Genomic DNA, 20,481 nt, shown 5'->3' with positions numbered 1-20,481 from the left:
AATTTCTTTAATGGATATGGAAGATTTATTTTTATAAAAGATTTATGAAAATGTATCAATTTTTATCTTCAGTGAGCTTTGGTATTGTGTCTTTATCATAGATTTGTCCATTTCATCTAAACTATTGAGTTAGTTGGCACAAATGTGCTTCTAATATTATCTTATTTTCATTACAATGTCTGTTGAAGTCTCCCTCTTTTGATATAGCTATGTAGTGTTCTCTCTCTTCTCCCCCTCTCTCTCCCTCTGTGTGTGTGTGTGTGTATGTGTGTGTTTGTGTGCACTCAGAGCGGCTAGGCTTGAGAAACAATAACTCCTTTTGATTTTTACTGTGTCTTTATTTTCCTGAGTGAATTATGCAAGCCAAGGTATTGCAGTGGTGGTGGAATAGGGCTGGGGTCTTGCCTGAGTTTCTGGAGACCAGGTTCTAGGCACTTGTAGTATAGTGAGCAGTGGGTCCCACTACAAGGTGTGTGTGTGTGTGTGTGTGTGTGTGTGATGAGTACCCCCCCCCCATAGATCCCTTTATCAGGAAGTACCTGGTGGGAAGAGAAGCCCCTTCTGAGTCATCACCAAACACCAGATTCTACACGGGGGGAGGAGGAAGCAGGGAGTTGTGGCCTTTTGAGGGTAAAAGGGTCAAATGTCAGGCATTTCAAGAAGAGGAGGTCAGGAAGCTCCAAGATCTTGGCCACAAAATTCCATCACTACCTTGTCTCATCTAGTGTCCCCCAGGTGTGAGATCCTCCCATGAAGGGGATGCTGAACCCTGGTGCAAAGTCAGCCACCCTCTCACTTGTCCAGTGCATGAGGAACTTCCAAATCAGACCTGTCAGGCAAGTACTGCCCAGTACCTTTGGATACGTGTTCTTTGATTCCTTTGAGTGCTGTCCATTCCTAGGGATTCCAGGATGCTGTCCAAGGTGGGAGCATCCCACACTGCACACCAAGTGCCTGGGACCAGATCCCCTAAAGAGAATCATTCAGGAAATAAATGTGACCTACATCTTTAAAACTATCAAAGCGCCAGCCACCTTTTATCTCCACTGTCACTACCAGGCACATGGCAGGGTACGGATACTGGTTTGGGTCCAGAGCCTAGCACAGCACTTGGCTAAAGTGGGCTGCCTGGGCTCCAGGAAGGCAGCAAACATGGTCCCACGTGTGCTTAGAAGATGCAGGATTTAGAGCCACTGAGGCCAGAACAGGAAGAAAAATGTGCTTTTTAAATATGCAATAATAAGGTGTGGTGGTAGCTGCAAGCAATTTCTTCCAGTCTCCCCGCTGTAGCTTCCAGAATTGTTGGAGAGCCACAGTAGAGCTGCCAAGAGCCTCTGCACGTGCTGTGATGAGCACTGGGTGTTATACTTAACTAATGAATCATTAAACACTACATCAAAAACTAATTATGTACTATACAGCAGCTAACTGAACATAATAAAAAATAATAAATGTATAAAAATTAAAATTAAAAAACAAATTTAAAAAAAGAGCCTCCATGCCTGTTTTGCTCAGCTGCAGCGCCCTTGATCCCTGTGGGGGGCACCTGGTTCCCGTGATGCAAGCGCTGGCACAACAGGCATCCCTGGTCTCCAGGCTCTGGCACTGCCACCTTCTGGCCTCCTGCTCACCCTTCAGCCTCCAGGTGAACTTGGGAGAAGATTGGAGCCAGCGCACCCAAATCTGCCTAGACGCTGCCCTGCCCCCAACTCACATAGAGCCTCTCATACCATCCCCCCGCCCCTGCAAATTTCTCTCTGCTCAGCCAGGAGAGTTGCTCCACCTCATTACCAAAATGTAATATATTAATATTTTAAATGCTCAAAACTATCTTCCTTTCAAAAATGGAATTTGGCAAAGAGAGTATATATTTTGTTTTTTAAGATTTTATTTATTTATTCACGAGAGACAGAGAGAGGAACAGGCTCCCTGCAGAGCAGGAAGCCCGATGGGGGACTCGATCCCAGGACCCTGGGGCCATGACCTGAGCTGAAGGCAGAGGCTTAACCAACTAAGCTACCGAGGTGCCTGAAAGTACATATTTTGTTAAACTATAGCAAAGATTATTGAGTAGCATACTGTAATCAAACCCTACTGCCAATAAGGCATCCATCTCACTCATTTATTAATTGATTCATCCATCAAATATTTGTTAAGTGCATGTTCTCTCTTAGACACTCTGTTACCTGCTGGCAATATGTCAGTGAACACTTTCTCTCTTGCAATTTACACTATTGTAAAAGAAATGGCCAAATATTTAGAGTTCATATTAAAAAAAGCATATATTGGACTTGAGAGTCAGTGGAGATTTCCCTGAAAAACAGATTTTTTTTTTCTTCTGAGGGTGAATTGATGTGTAGGATACACTAGATGAAGAGGTGGGAGAAGAAGGTTTCAGTTTGACATGGGCATTGTAGATTGCCGCATCTGTCTGTGATGAGCAATCTCTGTTCCTATGCTAGACCATTACGTTGGAATCACACACTCATATATTTTTGTAACTCCAGCATACTCTCAACCCAGGTGAGCAACCACAGCATGTATTCTAGATAAGTGGGCCACAAAAGATGATTTTAATTTAAAGAAGATGGAACAAAAGAAGATGGAATCAAAAATCCAAGAACATACCACCTGGCCCAGAGGTTTCTTTACTGACAAACACTGGGAAAGTGGATCGGGGACTGTAACAATTACCCTCCTTCACACATAGAAGAAGAAACCTATCCTCAGATGCCATCAGCGGGCCGTTCTTCCTTATCCAAGTATCCTTACGGACTCCTAGAGCCCACTCTCGAGTCCCCCACATCCAGCTCCCAATACTGTTTTCCAGAGGTGAAGTCATCACCAGTCATGTGTCTTGATCTTCTCCACACAGCAAAATAGTTAAATCTTTCAGAATTCAAAGACACATCTAGACAGTCATGTCTACATCTCAAACTTTTCGCACTGTCAAACAGTTTGATATCATGATTTGTGAAGAAATATCTTTTTTGAAGGAAATCTCCACTGTGGAAAGAAAAGAATATTCCAGTCAAAATCAGTTTTTAAAATTCTCGACAAATTCCTGAGTTGACTTAATATGTGAAATGATACAAACTATCAGTGACTTCAAAATTTAAAAAAGGAAACATACAAGCTTTTTGTTCTTGTGAAATATTTCTTCTCTTAGCACAAGACATTAGTTTCTAAGTGATTTTGCTTCCAAGAATGACCGGACCCAAGTGACTCCACTTCTTAGCTAGAAGAAAAATTCTAAGGGCAGCTCTTAAAGGAGTCAGAGGAAAATACTAAGCAATTCCTGTACTTGTCAATGGTGTAAGTATGTGTCTATTATTAAAATGCTCCCCCCTGAATTTAAACAAAAATATTTCCCCCCCTGCATGTTCTCCTACAAATAAATCTAAATGATTGACAACAGAAGATTGCTAGTCTTGCTTCATGGTAAAGTCATAGGTTATTCTGGTATATAAAAGTGCATCGTGTTTTGGAATTGAGTAAACTGGGTCCATTACTGTTGAGCTAGGTCTCAAATTTTTTTTAAGATTGGTTGATTGATCGATTGATTTTAGAGAGAGAGAGAGAGTAGGAGGGCAGAGGCAGAGGGGAGAGGGAGAGTCTTGAGCAGACTCTGAGCTGAGCACAGAGCCCCACGCATGGCCGGGTCTCACGACCCCGAGATCACTACCGAGAGTCGGACGCTGAACCAACTGTGCCACGGGTGCCTTGAGATAGGTCTCGATTTTTGATCACCTGTACCCCTAACTTTAACAGTCCCAAATTTTACTTCTAAATTTACATTTTTATGTTGTGAACGTGCTAATAAGTTCATCAACTCTAAAGAAGTCAGTATGAGATTTGTTTAAAATCAGTTGACAGTAAAAAGAATAAAACAGATAAAGAAGACTAGGCTATAGAACCAAGAAAATAAGCTATTGCAGATGGCAGGCATGAATGTGTGTTTATACACATATGTAAGATTTCTGTGCACGTTTTGGTCTTAATGTTTGTAGACTATCCGTGCGACTTCGTAAAGAGTGCCTCTTTGAGAGAAAGCAAGAATATTTTAAAGGAGCATATTCATTTCCCAAAAACAGAGGGGTGAGGGTTTGCCACATGGTTCAGCAATTCACTCAAAAATCCTGTTCAAGAAAACACTTCTGCCGTGTGCAAACTAGCCATATACATAAAAAGAGAACATCTCTTCTACTTTGAAAGTTATTCTAGTAACAAGATACTTCAGCTAGAGAGGAACAGACTACAAGAATTCCATGGTCTTAAGAATGTTGATAAAATGATTTATTTTAATATTATTAAAGTTTTTGTAGGTTAGTTTGAAAGCAATTCCCATAACAAAATATATATTAGGAAACTAAAACCTAACCACTACTGTGGCTGCTGATATATATAACCAAATAGTGACCTCATCACCACATTAATTACCTTACTAGTTAAATCCATGCTCACTGGTGATATGGGTTCCCGTTGCTAAATATATTTCTTTGCTTGCAAAAAATAAATAAAAATTCCTAGAAGAAAACTTCCTTGGTTATCTAGCCAACAGGCATCCACCTTTCCAACCCTCTTCCTCCTGTATAAAAGAACATCAGTTTTGCTGAGGTGTTCATTTCCCCCCAAAAGCTTGGACATCAGGAGTGTGATCCAATCTGTAGCTACAGGTGTGAGTCGTGATTGGTCTGAAAAATCAAGCAGTAATGTGATTGCTCAGAAGTTGGTTTAATAAAGGCAGTTCATGAAGCTTTTCTACTTTCATATTTCATTTAAGTGTCAAAATGATCCCATCATGATTTCTTGTTCAAAATCCCTCTGCTATTAATGTTGAAGGCAGAACTGCCACCTTTGACCCAGTTAAAATCTGCAAGCTATTACTCTCCAAGATACTACAAGAGGCAAAAACAAACAACTTCTTGGTTTCTAAGCAACTATGTTAATTCAATCAACAAGTATTTTCTGAAAGTTCACAGTTCCAGGAACATTCCGTCAGCTTGGAGACGTAATGTTTAGTAAAACGACATCCTTATAAGAGATAATAAAAATTACAGAGGCTCCTGGGTGGCTTAGTCGGTTAACCGTCTGCCTTCCGCTCAGGTCATGATCCCGGGGTCCTGGGATTGAGCCCTGAATTGGGCTCCCTGCTTAACAGGGAGTCTGCTCCTCCCTCTCCCTCTGCCCCTCCCTCCCCCCACCTTTCTACCCCCCACCCCCTGTTCGTGCTCTCTCTCTCTCGCTCTCAAATAAATAAATAAACCTTTAAAAAAGAGAGATAATAAATTTTTTAATTGGTAAAATAAAGAAATATATACAATGCCACTGATCTGTATGTCTTCTGTCCCTCATCCATGATCCTGAAAAATGCCTTTATTGCAACCCGTTGATTAAAATGCACAAAAATGTGCACACATGAGACATAGTCATGAAACTAAATTTTCTCCTTTGATGTTCTTTATTTCAAACGGAATCCTTCACTGAAATCAATTTCTGAATATATGAGAGTTAATGGGATTAAACTTTGTAAAATTGGACCAGATTTCGACCAGAATCTTCTTACATGAATATACTAAGATTTTAATTTGCCCTCCTATCTTTATTATAGACACACCTGCATTTAAAAACAATCATTAAGGAGAAGAGAATAGCAGCATGTTCTCAGGTCCTTTGGAACTGTTATCAAGCCTTCCTTTTCATGGTGAAAAGATTTAACTATCATGGAATAACAATCAGCACAAGAAAACATATGTTTTTGAAATTTTGTTTTATAAAAAATATTCATTCAGTCCTCATTTCTAGACTAATGAATGCACTGTCCCTCTAATTTCTTTTTTTTTTAAGATTTTATTTATTTATTTGAGAGAGAGAGAGAATGAGAGATAGAGAGCATGAGAGGGAAGAGGGTCAGAGGGAGAAGCAGACTCCCTGCTGAGTAGGGAGCCCGATATGGGACTCGATCCCGGGACTCCAGGATCATGACCTGAGCCAAAGGCAGTCGCTTAACCAACTGAGCCACCCAGGCACCCTGTCCCTCTAATTTCTGACATTTCTGCACAGTTATCAGTGTTGCTTTCTGCAAGCCCATTCACTGTTGGTATCTCTAACTTTATGTCAGGAAACTGACGTTTCTGAAATTATTTCCCAACAGTCAAATACAAGTTCTTTTCCAAATTATTCAAAACGTTATCTACATATAAATTGCCAAATATTTCCTCTGACATATTCACATAGTGCCACTTGTAGAATAGGATGTAATATATTTATACAAAGAAAATAAGATACTCCTAAGTCACTTTACAGTCTACATAAAGTAAAAATTACAACACCTGGAAACTACTTTGAGTCTTTATAATTTATAGAAACAGCCAAGGAATGCATAAAACATCAGACCAAAATGTAATCATCAAATTATTCCAAAAATATATAGTAAGACCAGATGACAAAATAGCTTAAGTTATGATAAGGTGAAAGTAATGGAGTCATTTTTTAAGTTGGGCAAATGAGATGATTTCATAAAAACAACCTCAGTTTGCTGATAAATTAAATATATGATACTGTGTTTGTTTCAATTCGGGAAAGTAGCAAGAACTCCTCTTATGTAAATTGTGTGTTCACTGAACAAATAGAGCTACAAGCAATGCTTTACGTAGCAGTAATAAGAAAGAAGGAATAAGTACAATTTTGGCTGTGTCTATGTATATGCATAAGTTGAACAATCCAAAATTAATTCATATTTACATACTGTATTACAAATCTAATCACTGAAACATTGATTTATGGTTTGTTGGTAACGGCCCATTGCTGGATATATTCAGAGAATAAATTACTCATTGGAAATTACTTAGAAATAAACATCTTAAATAGAGGGGGAAGTGGATTTTTTCTTTTTCTTTTAAAGATTTATTTATTTGAGAGAGAGAGAGCAAGTAACCCAGCTAGGAAGCATGAAGTGGGGAGGGAGGAGCAGGGATAAGCAGACTCGCCACTAGGAGGGAGCCCTAGGCAGGGCTAGATCCCAGGACCCGGGGATCTTGACCTGAGGGAAAGATAGACGCTTCATCGACTGAGCCACCCAGGTGCCTCAGAAAGCAGATTTAAAAAAAAAATTTTTTTTGAGAAGCCTCATATTGTCAAAAACTAAGTCATCATTTCCATCCTGATCTCCTGAGAGCCAGTTTGACTTTGATCACATTGCTTTCACCAAATCATTTTTACATATCCCATCTCCCTAAACCCAGAACTGAATATAATCATTCACATTTTGATATCAAATGTCACCTTAACTTCCGGAGACTAAGGGAAAAGGAACAAGACTGAAAGGATTTAAATGGCCATCCTGAAGAGGAGAGAGTATCAGATCCTAGGCCACAAGGCAGGACTGAAATTAACATTAACATATATTTATAGATATTAATATATATATATTATATAATACATATATATATAGGTTGGACCTATATTCAAATATCACATTGAAAGATAGTCAGATGTTGGATGGGAATGAGAGTAGAATGTGGCAACCGAGAAACACAAAAATTTCCCCTGCATATTGTGTAAAAACAACACCAGGATGAATGAAAAACAGAAGGGTAATTGCATTATATTGTTTCTGGAGATTGAGAATGGGATTATTCTATTCAAGGTCAGAAAGGTACATCTTCCTCTAGTCCTGCCTACAGCAGAAACCTAATCAGGGCAGAGCTTTGGGATCCCAATATAAAGGCTTTGCAGAGGCAAAGTAAGTTTGTTTTGTGTGGAGGCCTTTGAATTGGCTGGATTGTGGGAAGTCAGAAAGTCCAGCTGCCTTCTAATACAGAGAGCCCAGAGAACACAGAACTCCTGACCCAATTGGACAGATCTTCCTATAAGCATCGGTGAGACCAATTACACATTCATCAGGTGAGCACACACTTGTAAGTAAGAGTTCTTTCTTTTCTTTAAAAAAAATTAACTATCAGCAGGCTTAAGACATTCCTGAGCAGTTATATTATAGCGAGTTAACAATAATTATGTAAGTCCTTCCAGTTTACTCTTGAGCTATTAAATTTTAATCTGTTATTGTGATGGTATTTGCAAATTTATATGTTTATTAACTCTATTTTATGTTCCTTGTGTATGCAAATTGGGATATCTAGAGGCAATGTTCTAGATTTCATGTACTTTTATATATGGCTTGGCCCTAAAACTTAATTGGAAAACCTCATTGTAGTATGGTAAAAGGGACTGAGGCTTAAAGATGAGGAACAGTTACCAGAATGAAATCACAAATGTTCTGATATTCTCACTTGATCTTTGACATTTGAAGGGAGAAACAGTATGGTTCATTACAAAGCATTCATTCCATTGCACAGGGCCCAGGAGAATCCAAGCAAATCAGGAATTTACCACAGGTTCAGGTCTCACTAATAAAAGACCACAGTGCAACGTGTGCCTGGAGGAGCTCCCTGGCTTGTCCCTGTGACCAGTCTCACCTTCGGTCACGGACCCCTGAACTTCACTTGGAAGGTAGCCATGCTCAAGGCCCTAGAGAGCAGTGGTCCTTTCCCTTTCACTCATTTCACTTTTGTTTTAATTTGTTACCTTCCTGTCCTAGGACTTGTTTCTTACCTTGAGTCTCCTTAGACAGTGGCCACTTATTGGTCTCACTCAGCGCCATTTTAGCTGGCTCTGGTGAGGAGGCAGGCTGGAGTTAGGAAGAGGATTTTGAAAAGTACAAATGTAAACATATAAAACGTAAACATAGGGGCACCGGGGTGGTTTAGTCAGTTAATCATCCGACTCTTGGTTTCTGCACAGGTCATCATCTCAGGATAGTGAGCCCTACATCAAGCTCCCCACTCAGTGGGGAGTCTGTTTGAAAGAGTCTCTCCCTCTGCCCCTCCCCCCCTCAAATAAATAAATAAATCTTTAAAAATGTAAACATAAATTTCAACCCAGAAGTAGGCAATTTTCTATTTACATTGTTAAAGGTAGTTAAATTATACAGGGGACACTGCATGGAGCACTGGGTGTTATGCACAAACAATGAATCATGGAACACTACATCCAAAACTAATGATGTAATGTATGGTGATTAACATAACAATAAAAAATTTTAAAAAATTAAAAAAATTATACAGGGGACATATTCCAAGTGGGTTGTGATTTTTTTCTTCTCTTTCTCCTCAGAAACATAAACACTGTAGGACTTCCAAGAATAACTCACGTGCTGAGTCTGGAGAGTGAAAAAGTTGGGCTCCTGCTGATGTGTCTCAGCTGCTAGGACCATACAAGTGGCCCAAAGTCTAGATATGTCGTTGCCTAGAGGCCAAGATGACTGGTCCAAAGAAGAGATTGTGACGTTACTGGAAAGCATGGAGACGAACCTTCCATCCAATGACAGCCACACATTCAGAACAACCCAGTCACAGATGGACTGGGGGAAAGTAACTTTTAAGGATTATTCTGGAGAAATGTGCAAACTCAAATGGCTGGAGATTTCTTATTGCATGTGAAAATTTCTCACTTTGACAGAATTAGTTCTGGAAGCTAAGGAACATGTTGAAAAGCCCTACAGAAGCAAAAGACCCAAGAAACACTCAGACTTGCCCAAGAAGACCATGACTGCTTTCCTTTGCTTCTTCAAGGAGAAGTGGTCCCAGTACTCCCCAAAATATCCCAAGCTGAGCAACCAGGAGCTGACCAAGCTCCTGTCTGAGGAATACAAGGAGCTGCCAGAGCAGATAAGGCTCAAATATGTTCACGATTTTCAGGATAAACAGGAGTTTGAGAAGCAACTGGCTCAGTTCAAGACAGACCACAGATCTATTCCAGAACTCCAAGAAATTGGATGTAACCAAGAGGAGCCCAAACAAAGCCCCAAAGAAGTTTCAGAGCCATGAGCAGGGAATGAAGTCTCCCCCTGAAACCTGTTTTTCCAAGGGGATGAAATTCCACAAACAGCCCAAGAAGCCCCCCATGAACAGATAAGAGAAGTTCCACCGGATTTGTGATCAAGTCAGGAGCTGCAAGATATGCCCCTGAGGGAGCACATAGTGGAGATCGGCAGATGCTGGCAGCGAGTCCCCCAGAGCCAGAAGGAGCTTTAGAAGCAGCAGGCTGAGGAGCTGCAGAGACAGTACAGTCTGAATCTGGATCACTGGCTCAAGAGTCTATCTCCTGAAGAATATGCTGTGTACAGAGACACGACCCATACTAAGCGTAAAAACATGAGCATGAGGGGAGACCCAGACCCCAAGATCAGACAGACAGATCTGCAGTCCCTGTCACCACGGAGTCTGCAAGAAGGGCTTAGACAGGAGTCCAGGCTGCAAGCTCCAGAGACAGAATCAGCAGACACTACTCGGGGCAATTCACGTGCCTCATGGGGATCAGGAGAAAATGAGGAAGGGGAGGAAGGGGAGGAAGGCAGTGACTCCTCAGATTCCAGCAGTGGGGATGAAGATAAAGATTGTGAGTTTGAGGACAGTGGCTCCAGCTCATCTTCCTCAGGTGACTCCTCTGACTCAGACTCCAACTTGAGTTTTGTGGAACAGAGAACTCCCCAGCAAACATCCAGGACATCCATGTCAAATGGAAGAGCTCTTCTCCCTGTACCTTTTCATTTCCTTCTTTTGTATGTATATTTAACTCTTAGATTTCTGTGAGTCTTACTCATATCAAAAAATAAAAACAGTGAAGTCAAGACAGAAGTATTGCTTAAAAAATTGTTTTTATTAAGGGGAACATGTCACTGGCTGTGATGGATATGGACACTATATTTCCAGAAAATGGCAAGGAGCATAAAACCCTTAATAGGGCCCGATGTTTGTGACATTTTATTTTAGCCACGAATATAACTTCATGATTTTGCTGCTAATAGTTTCGGTTTTAAAACTTAGTTGACTAAGTTTAAAAATGAATTCTCTAAGAGTAGCCATGAATTGATCATTGTAATGGTTTGATGATCAGTTTTCATTTCTCCATTCTTCCTAAACTTTTGTGAAGTTAATTTTTTCTATGAATAAAATATTGAAAACAGAAAAGAATGGTATTTGTTTTTTAATTTTTGAAAAAAATCATAATTTTATTTGAATGAGAGCCTCCATAGAATCAAGGGATTATGCTTTGGGGCACTGCTGCTCTGGGTGGTGTCTGCACTTATTCCTGCCAGAAGCCTCAACTCCTTCCTGCTGCTCCAGGTACAAGTGAGCCTCAGCTTTAACTTACAGGATAGATGGATGAAAGGACAGATAGATAGATGAGTTAGAGAGAAAGATGATAGGGACGCTAGGTGGTGCAGTCGGTTAAGGGGCATACTGTTGGTTGAGGCTTGGGTCATGATCTCACAGGCAGTGGGATGGAGCCCAGAACAGTCTTTATGCTCAGCGGGGAGTCTGCTTGGGGATTCTCTCCCTCTGACCCTCCTCCACTCCTCTCTCTCTTTCTCTCTTTCTCTCACTCTGTCTCTCTCAAATAATTAAATAAATCTTTTAAAAAGTACATAGATACACAAAAAAATATAGATGCATACACTATTCTCTTCTATTGGCCTTTCTGTGAATTTTTGTCCCAATACAGCATTGCTTTCATTATCTATTTTATCGGCATTTTTGGAAGTCTATTTAAGGCTAATGTTTTCTAATTATACTCTTTTTTCTCTATATATTACTGGCTATGTCCTTATTGTGTTCTCATGGATATTAGTATCCTACAAGTGGTTATATCATTTTTATCTGAAAACAAGGTTTGAGTGTTTAGATACACACCTTAATGAATTATTATTAATTGATTTTCTAGGTAGATAATGTTTCAAAAATAATGGTAATATTTACAACTTTTACACCTTTAATTCCTTTCTTTTTCTAAATATGTTGTTTGGGAATATCCAGAATGATGTTAAATCACAGTGATATGCTTGTCTTGCTTCTGTCTTTGAAGCTAGTAAGATTTGCAATGATTAAAATTATGTTGATCAATATGCATTTGAAATAAATTATAACCTATTCAAAAAACACCTACTTACTTATTTTACTGTTCTTTTTAACCCATGATGTCTATTTTTTATTTAAAAAATCACTTCTCAGGACACCTGGGTGGCTCAGTCAGTTAAGTGTCTGCCTTGGCTCAGGTTATGATCCTGGGATCTTGGGACCAAGCCCCACCTCAGGTTCCCTGTTCAGGGGTGAGTCTGCTTCTCCTTCTGCCCCTCCCCCCACCCGTGCCCACGCTTATTCAAGCTCTTTCTCTCAAATAAATAAAATCTTTTAAAAAATCACTTCTCTCTTGTGTCAGTGTAATTTTTCTTTAGCTATATTAATACTGGGACTTGGATTGTTGAATTAGCTAATATTAAGACCACATTATATTCCAGAAATAAACCCACTGACTAATGTTGTATTGAAAAGATTAGTAGAGTTTAGGCAAATTTTCCAGCCTTTTATATCCTGGAAATATAACAGATACACAAAGCTTCTGGTTATTAATTTCACTAACTCTTTTTCATGATCTAGAATTGAATTCATTGTTGTTCCAGATAGTAAGTCCTGAGTGGGGGCAGCAGGGCGAGGGAAACAGGACTCTTGTTAATTATTACATTAAAGCTGAAGGGCTTCCCCAGGCCCTTCCCTAGAAAACTGAAAGAAAATGTAGTTAGGGAGAAGAACCAGGGAGGAAAATCTCTCTCAGAACTGTTCCAGACACATAGACTGGACTATATTAGCACTTAGGTTCTTGCATTCCGCAGAAACTGGACAAAAATTAATTGGGAAATGTCAAGGATTCCCCCATGTGCTGTCATGCGCATGGTATCTGAAACACCAGGGCAGGTATCCCTTCATGTCAGGGATGCTTGAACTGAGTCTCAAGGAGGTAGCAAGTCAGAGGGAGGAAAAGACATTGTAGAATTCGTTCCTACATTTACCACACTTACCCAATCATTGGGCATTCCTTCTCTTCAGGTACCATCAACTTCTGTTCTCCTCTCAGTCCCCTTTACTGCTTTCTTTGTCTTGGGGATCTGCATATTCTCAGGGTAGCCTATGAACTCAGCATGCTGCGTGCTTTTATGTGCCATTCTTAACACCAAGTCCATATATGTCTGCAAAACTCCTATCACAAAGTAGTGATTTCATTGACATCTCCACTACAATTTTCCTCTGGAACACAATTCTTGAAGTGTCAAAACCAGAATTCATCCCAAATCCCAAACCTGCTCCTTTTTGAGCAATGATCCCACCAATCACCCAGCTGCCCCAAACCTTCCCATTCTACATTCATTGGTATTCCCCTGCTTCATCTCCACCAGCAGAGAAAGGGATCCACCCTCTCAACACCCAATTGTAAATGAGAGTTCCAGAAGGCCTGACAAGCTCGAGTGGAGTTTTCCTAAATTATCTTGGCTAGTTCAATTTTCTTCAGGCTTTACCAGTTGTTACACACAGAATAAGCTATGAAGGACTCAGCTGTGGGATTGGGAACTACAGGGCAGCTCCAGCATCTCATCATTGATGTAAAGTGCCACCTGTGGGACTTGGGCAATGATTCAAGTAAGGCAGCCACCGAAGTGTGGAGGGAGGGAGTGAAGGGCCAAAATATCTGACCTTGACTGCTCATTACTGGTGAAAAAAACCATGGAGCTGAGGGGGATGTCTGGGGTAGATCTTACTCTGTGGGGGGAGGAGGACGCTGCGTTGAGGGTAAAGCCCTCCCCATTCCTCTAGTGCTAATATGGTGGGAAACTTGGGTCCTTGGGACAGTCCCAATGTGAGTGGAGAAATCCTGACATCCGAAGATCTTCAGGGACAGGGTGGGGTTCAAACTTCTTCAGAGCAGAGGCTTTTCCCTTGTTCATCCAGAGCTCTAGGATTAAAGGCAATTCTACATTCCCTCTGCGCACTCCCCTTTGTCTTGAAAAGGGTAGTGGGTGAGTAAAAATGAGTGATCTGAAACGGACTGCATAATTTTCGAGAAAGTCATTTGAACCACCACCAAGACCTACAGAGGAAGCTGGGCCCTGCCCTGGAAGGAGGGTCCCACTGTCTACAAGGCTAAGTCTTCCCAGTTCATCCCCTAAGCGCCTAGAGAGCAGTGGAGGGTGCGACCCCGCCTGTCTCCAGGGTGAGAGAAAAGCCTAGAAGGACAGGGTCCCACTCCCGGATTCGGGGAGATTCAAGCTCTGCCGGAAATCCACCCGGCAACGGGTGCGCACCACAAGTCTCTGGTTCCGGACGCTGGGCGGCGGCGACCGAGTGCACCACCGCGCAGGGACGCCCCCAATGATCCTGCAGCCAGGGCCCCTTTGCACACCCATTGTCCCGCGCTCGCTTGGCCTAGTGACTTGTCCTGCTCGGGCCGTGAACCTGCAGAGACGGACAGGGAATGTATTGGCGGGACGGTTTGAGGGGAAAATAACGAAAAAGGGGAAGCGAGGGCCTCAGGGAAAGACCGGGGTTTGCGAGACGACAGTGGGGAGAAAATAAGGGCCCACAAGAGGGAGCCCGAGAGCGAGCAGGGCCCGGGGGGACTGTCCCCGGGTGACCCTCCGGACTCTGCGGCTTAAGGGGAGACGGGGTCCGCGCAGCCGGCCGCCCAGGTGGGAGCCTTTCTCTGAATGCTGAAGTCAGAGATGACGTGGAAAAGGTGAGGGTACTGATGGTGATTGCATTCGGGGTCCGAAAGCGAACCTGGGATGTAGCTCAAGACTTCAGCCGAACCCGGGAGATCGTGAGAGGAATGCAGAGCTGAGGTGTCCCCAAAACAAAAGTAAAACCCACTGAAATGCCCGACTCGGAGCCCCCCCCACACCACCCCAGAGAGCCTTTACTCGGGATTTCTAAGACTTTACAGAAGGGGGGCCCCAAAGAGCGCGCGCTCCCTCTGACCTCACCCACCCTCCCACCCCCGTTAATTATGACAATCTCGCTGGTCATTACAGCTCCTCACATTTTACACAAGGACGTGCCTGGGCTTCGGAAGGATTTCTCTTTCGCCTTGACTCTTTGGACACAGGATTCCAGATACTGGATCGAGGATAAAATGAAAGGATGGACAGAGAGAAACAAGTACAGTAGCCCCGCTGGCAACGTTTTCGATACAAATTCCCTGTCAGATACAGGGGAGACAATGACTGATTCCTCTAAACCACAGGGACAATAAAATTGTCAAAAGGGGAAAGGAAAACAGGGCTATTCTCTAAGAGTCAGATGCAGGAGCTGGACAATCTCAGCTTCTGACATTACTGGGTGTTCCTGAGAGTCAATGGGCTCTGCTTAAAATATACCTGCTGGGCGGGAATTTTCATCTCCTTCGGCAAAGTGCTGAAGAGCTGGCAAAGACCGGATCAGAGAGAGAAAGAAGAGAGAACAAAATATTATAATAGGACGGGGGAAAAAAGAAAACTGCAGACACAACAAAAACTATCGAAACGTTTCTCACAAGTCTTCACAGACACTGCTCCTGCACAGCTCCTGGTCAAGTTGAAAAATTGCCCTTCACTTCTATGAACATGCTCCTCTATGGCCAGCATCCTCCTTTTTACAAAATTTATTTTACCAACTTGAAAACTTCAGAAGCCCAGAATCCAGTACAAATCCTCAAACACTGACACACCTGCTATCCGTTCTTTGCATTTTTTTCTCTGTCTTCATTCTTTTATTCCCTCTGTAACTTTATTTTTATGTTATACATTTTTAGTGGTAGTATCATACTTTTTGTTAGCTTTTTTGACGCATAATTTACATACAATATCATTTACCAACTTTAAGCTTACAATATAATGTTTCCATAAATCAATAGAGTCATGCTGAAAAGCAAATCACAAACCAGCTGATATTACAGGAAACACCTAAAGATTATTATCCCTTGAAAAGAAGCATACTTTTGAAATCGGCTTGAAAACTTCATTTAGCCATTCTGGAATGGCTAAACTGTGGATACAGTAAAAAGATCAGTGGTTGCCCGAAGTTGAGGGAGGGAGGGATGGATAGGTGGAGTACAGCAGAGTTTTAGGGCAGTGAAACTATTCTATATACCATAATGGTGGATACACGTCATTTTACATTTGTCCAAACCCATAGAAGGTTCACCACCAAGAGTGAACCCTACTGTAAACTATGGACTGTGGGTGCTAACGATGTGTCAATGTAGTTTCATCGATCGTAACAAATGGACACTGGAGCAGGGTGTTACTAATGAGGGAGGCAATGCATGTGTTGAGGACAGGGTGTATAGAGTCCCCTTATTTCCACTCAGTTTTGCCCTGAACTTAAAACTGCCCTGAGGCACCTGGGTCGCATCTGCTTTCGGTTCAGGTCCTAATCCCAGGGTCCTGGGATGGAACCCCACATCAGGCTCCCTGCTCAGTGGGGAGTCTGCTTCTCCCTCTGCCCCTCCCCCCACTCATGCACACACATTCTCTGTCTCTCAAATAAATAAATAAATAAATAAATAAATAAATAAATAAATAAAATCTTTAAAAAAAAACTGCCCTAAAAAGTAATGTCTATTTAAAAAATTTAAAAAGAGGGCAGCCTTAAGAAATAATGTGTGTGTCACGGTGGTAAAAAAAAATCTGACCCATTTACAATAGCACATTCAAGATAATGAGTTCCATGAAAAAAAAACAGTGGGGCTATATGGGGCACCTGGGTGGCTCAGTCGGTTAAGCGTCTGCCTTCAGCTCAGGTCATGATCCCAGGGCCCTGGAATCGAACCCTGCATTGGGCTCCCTGCTCAGTGGGGAGCCTGCTCCTCCCTCTCCCTCTGCAATTTCCCCTTCTTGTGCTCTCTCTCTCTCTCTCTCTCGAGTAAATAAATAAAATCTTTTTTAAAAAGTGGGGTTGTATATAGTTAGTAAAAAGAAATCCCCCTTTTCCTCCACATTTTTTTAAAATGCATAACTACACATTTATTTGTAAAAATAACATACAAATAAGCCATTGTTAAACAACCACAATTTTCCACTCCCCATGGGTGCATCTTAATTTACTATTTCCTTAAGAATGTTTGCCCCAAATAAGCAATCTCAGATATTTTCATTCTTACTAGCAATCCAGAAACAAGTAGTTAATTTTTAAAATATGAAAACAATAGTACAAATAATAAAATTAGTAGAAAATCCATTTTCTTTTAATTAAAAAAACACTTTTAATAGTAATACGACTTACTAAAGGTAAACAAAGGGAGACTTTCACTTCTGGTTATGATGGAATAATAATTTATTATGCTCATGAGATGTAATACTGTACAGCTAGAGAACATAAATAAAATACACAGAAACAACAATAGCAGAATTTTGGGAGAATAATTTTACTCAGAAAAGGAAATTACAAAAAACATATGGCGGTTTCTGGGGCTCCTGGGTGGCTCAGTTGGTTAGGCGACTGCCTTTGGCTCAGGTCATGATCCTGGAGTCCCGGGATCGAGTCCCACATTGGGCTCCCTGCTCAGCAGGGAGTCTGCTTCTCCCTCTGACCCTCCCCCCCTCATGCTCTCTATCTCATTCTATCTCTCAAATAAATAAAATCTTATAAAAAATATGGTGGTTTCTATTTGAATAACATTCAAAAACTTGCAAAATGAGCAGACTTATATCAACATATTAAAAAATAAAGCATAAAGATAGTAAAACGGTAATAAAACATAGAACTCACAATGGTCAATGTTAAGAGAGTGAAAGAAGATGTAATCAGTGAAAGCCACAAAGGTGGTTTCCATAGTCATCATAAAGGTCTACTTCCTAAAACTAGGTGTCTGGAGACACAGGTATTCATTATGTGGTTATTCTACATACATTACAAAAACTTCATTATAGTCTGTTGTTTCTATTCAATAGTAAGTTATACTAACTAGAAAAAATTTCAAAAGCAATGCACACACATTTCAAATATATTTGTACCAAATTTTATAAAAACTGTGTAATTGTTGTCTTGGTGTGGTCAGTCTTACAATGCTGCAGATATTGATATTAAGAACAGCTCCTCTAGATATGTGTTGTGTTTCTGGAGTAATATAATGTTCTCATCCAGTCTCCATAAACCTAATTCTGTCTTGCCTTTACCCACCCTGATCAACAAATAAGGGGGTATCCCTAAACATTACTAGGGGAAACTGTGGCCCTCAAGACACTGCTAAATGAAGCAAGATCTGCATATATCTCTGAATTTCATCTTATTAAGAGAAAGGGAGAAAATTATCCTAAATTAATTTCTTTAATACAGTTGTGCATTATTAATTTTATATTGATATAAGAGCCACAAAGTAAATTAAATCTTTAAGAAATCATAAACTTTTCAGGCTTTTTCACATTAAACGTAACCAGGCTCACAGCCCAAGGAAATTGAAAGGTAATCTGTTTTCCAACCTGATCAAGATGCTGCAGTAATTGCAAATAAATCCAGTCCCTGGATCTCTACCAAAGCATCATTCCATATGGATCAAGGTAGATCTCTCATCCACATTCTGGAAGGATTATTTGTCTAGGACCAGACAAGTTATCCAAGCAATATCATAGCTTCTCTAAAGAGAAAAATGTGATCATCAATATGATCATATGAAGGCAAACCTGAGTCTAATGCTCGAGACTGTGTAGACAGCAATAGCACAGCTGATGGCAGATCTGTGAGAAGCAAACACTTTCTTGGGATCACACATGATTTCAGTAGAAGGGAACAAGAATTTTAACTGGAAACAGCTTGCCTTATGTGGATCCGATCGCTACCCGACAATGACTCTTTCCTCTCAGCCCTTAAAAGAGATGGTATTATTTTCTTCTTTCGCTCACTGTTAGCCTTTCTATTTCTAATAATCTAAAAGTGGTTTCTTGGGGTGCCTGGGTGGTGCAGTTGGTTGAGCATCACCTCTTGGTTTTGGCTCAGGTCATGATCTCGGGGTTGTGAGATTGAGCCCACCTCCTCGCTCAGCTCGGAGTGTGCTTGAGATTCTTTCTCCCTCTCCCTCGCCCTCTCCCCCAAGCCCCCCACCCACCCTGTCTCTCTCTCTCTCTAAAACAAATAAATAAATCTTTTAAAAAAGTGATTTCTTTACATGGTCAAATAAACTCACACTAGCAGTGTAAACACCAAACACCTTCCAAATAAGCTCACACTAGTATAAACACCTCCAGCACATACATCACGTGTTCACTTTCTGCTGTTACTCCATAAAGAAATCCTTTTATTATTCATCCTTTTATTTTTCTTCCATCCTTTTATTAACCTTCCTGAAATATGTCTTACATTCAGCACAGAACTGAGTTTTGCATTGTGATTTAATTTGACATCTTTTTTCTTTTTAAGTCCATTTACTTTTATTGATGAGAATTTTGTGTGGTTTTATTTTGGTTAAAGTATTTTCTACTATGTGTTACATGTCCCTATCTGTCCCTATCTTACCTGTATTTGTTGCTTTTGTTCTGGTGTTAGGATATTCAGGAAGGTTGGATTTTGTTCTGATGGCTTCCTGATATACTTTGCTTAAGTCATCTTTTTCTTTAGACAGTAGTCCTTGCCTGCAAACTAAGACAACAACATTAGTTTCCCCTCCCCATGCTATCCTTTATCCCCACTCTGATATAATAATACTAACATGAAATGTTTCCCTTGGAGAGAGTAAATATGCCTATAGCCTACACTTCCACACATAAGATCCTGTGACTCCGGGCATCATAGATGAGGTGGTCCATAAGCTCATTCTAGGCAATGCTTTTCTTCTTCCTGTTCTCCCATTCTTCTTAGTCCCGTCATTTCTACATTATCAGAGCACCTACCTACTCATTATATTCCTTTCTGCCCACTTCATCCTGTATATGTTTTTGTCTTTGAAATATACTCCATGCTCACCACCATCACACTAAAAGAAGGTTTTTAAAAAAAAATGCTAGAGAAAGCATACAAAAATGTGTCTGCTGGTGGAATAGAAGGAAGAGAGAGAGAGAATGAATGAGAAGGAATATGTTTTCCTGGGGGGAAGAGAGGTCACACTGAGCCCAGTCTCTAAGATAGCAGAACAGGATAGTTGATTGGGAACAGGTCAAGTTTACAGCTCTTCAGGGGAGGAGGGAAGCCCGGCCCTCATAAAAAGCTGAGCAGACTCGAGAACCAATGATATTTCAGATCAATGTTTCCACCTGCAGGTAGGACTTTGAGAACACTCTCTTAGCATCTATTTCCCAAGAAAATATTAGATACTCTTTGCTGAGCATCTGTCTGTATTGTGATGGACCTGAGTAGAATAGAGACTGGCCAGATTCATAGAAAGGGCCAGAAGATAATACCCTATTGAACCAAGACTTCATGTTTTTCATGCACAGCATCTGGCATTTCTGGAACTAGAAGGTAAAGAAATTATCTGTACTTGGACTTGCTGAGGCCTGTTTTCTCTTCCTCCTACATGTCAAATAGTTTTCCTTGGGCCTCAGTGTCCTTGTCCAGCTCAAATTATGATTGACTTCCTGAATTCTGTCCTCAGGTCAGGGCTTTGTCCTGGAGGTGGTTAGTT

This window comes from Callorhinus ursinus, unplaced genomic scaffold (genome assembly GCF_003265705.2).
Source record: "Callorhinus ursinus isolate GAN/ISIS: 27379988/994484 unplaced genomic scaffold, GSC_fseal_2.0 scaffold136, whole genome shotgun sequence".
NCBI classification, from domain to species: domain Eukaryota; kingdom Metazoa; phylum Chordata; class Mammalia; order Carnivora; family Otariidae; genus Callorhinus; species Callorhinus ursinus.
The sequence above is the reverse complement of the archived record's forward strand: the minus strand, read 5'-3'. Positions refer to the sequence as shown.